We start from the raw sequence: 2,002 nt of genomic DNA, 5'->3' as shown, positions 1-2,002 counted from the left end.
AAGCGGGACGGTCCAACGCGTACCCCTCCTCTCCAGGGGACATCCGGGGATCGGGGTCCCACGGTAAGTGGCACACCCCCATCCCCTTACACTGGGTTTTAAAGGAAGTTCCTACTAGTGCATCTCATGGGCTTTCCTCATCTTTCCTTGCCATCCATCTGTCACAACTTTCCACAGTATGTAATCACAGAGACTTGTGCTTTTACTGCAAGTCTTCTATTTTACAGAGACAAACTTTTTGTTTTGCCTCACTAGCTTCATTTTCTAGTCTCAGTGCCCTTGTTACTGGAAGAAGTATCCTCATGAAATACGGGGATGGGCTGTATTGTTAATGCAGAAGGGGACCAGTTTTTATATAGTTAAATACATATGATCTTGTGGAACAGAGCTTTATAAATGGAATGAAGCTTAACAGTATGAAATGCAAAGTCATACATTAAGGGACCAATAGCAAGGACTACAGCTGAAAGATAAGGGGGAAATAGATTGGAAGTATATGAGGAAAAGAGGGACCTGAGCATTGTGGTGGGCCAGTAGGGGGCACTCCTGTGCTGAGCCACCTACCTCACTTTGCCTTACCAAAAACTGTGCTTTGAGTGTCTCCCCTGGGGCACCTTCATTTTCCAACCCCCTTCCTCAAGCACACCCGCAAGTCTGGGGTAACCACTGTCACCACCCTGGCTCTGGTTGGGTTTTGTGAAGCCCGGGGTAGACAGATCCTGCAGACCTTGGGGGTGCTTTGCCTCCAGCAGGATATATCTGGGTGCTAGCTGAGCAAACAGAGCTCTAAAGTTAACCTCACCCTTTGAAGCACATACAGTGAAGAGTGCTATAACAAATAGCTTTATTGATTAAAGAGGGAGAGCATGGGGAATGAATACAAACGAAAGGAATATTGAAAGGAAACTGCCTTGAGCAAATCAGCATAGGCTTGTTTGGCCCGTTTGATTAAGGTAGGTTACTCACATGTTCATGCAGACATTGATTGAGCTCACTCTGGAGGTCTCAACTTTTTTCAGTGCTTCTGACGATGTCTCCCCTCCTCCAAGATGGAGGAACCCTTTAAATAACCTTTCTGATCTCATCACCTGGACCCAAGCAAGTCAGGTATTTTCTAAGCACCACTGATGCTGACCGGTCAGTTTGAAAAATGTCAGTATTCACCTTGAAGAGCGATCACTACCTTAAGACTAGCCTTCTAGCTCAGTGGCGGGAAGTTTAACAAAGATACCTGTATGAAGGAGGAGGAGTGTGTTCCCCCTCCCTCTGGAATTTTTACAGCCTGGTCACAGTCACTCTGTGGTGTGGGGGTGGGGAGGAGGAGGGGGCATTGGGCTGCAGCCCAACAGCAGTGAGACAGACAAGGAGGTTGATTTCTCCACAAGCATGTTGGTCAATCATAGGATAACCATGAGCTTCCATCCAGTGCAAAGCATCTGTGAAAAGGGCTAATTCATATTTTGCAAAGATATATGCCAGTGGTTTTTCAAGCGAGGGTGGGGCAGGGGGGTGCCCTGAGATCCTTTCAAGGGTGCTTCAGGGTGCCAAGGAATATTTGCACTGCTACCTGTACAAACAGATTCACAAGATGAACCCAGAGGTTTCACATAGGAATCCGTAGCGTTAAAACCATTTTGACTTGTGATCTTTTTGGGTTCTTTGCAACAGAAGAAAGTGAAATTCTCGCTGATCCCTCAGTTCTACAGCAGGCCACTCCCTGCAGCCATACCAGTAATCTGATAGGCCAGATAGAGTAGCTTTACAGGCCAGGCCCACAGGCCATATGTTTGGCAGCTCTTTTTTATGATGTTCTTGGTATGTGGCCACCTATAAGTTTATCAGGGGAGACCACCAGGATCTGGGGGAATATTTGTTCACCGGAGTGCCCCGAGGGATGACAAGGTTGAACGGTCATAAACTACTGCGAGACCATTTCAGGCTGGATATAAGGAAGAATTTCTTTACTGTCCGAGCCCCAAGGTCTGGAACAGTCTGCCATCGG

This window comes from Crocodylus porosus, unplaced genomic scaffold (assembly GCF_001723895.1).
Source record: "Crocodylus porosus isolate Cpor-Errol unplaced genomic scaffold, CroPor_comp1, whole genome shotgun sequence".
In the NCBI taxonomy this organism is placed as follows: Eukaryota; Metazoa; Chordata; order Crocodylia; family Crocodylidae; genus Crocodylus; species Crocodylus porosus.
The sequence above is the reverse complement of the archived record's forward strand: the minus strand, read 5'-3'. Positions refer to the sequence as shown.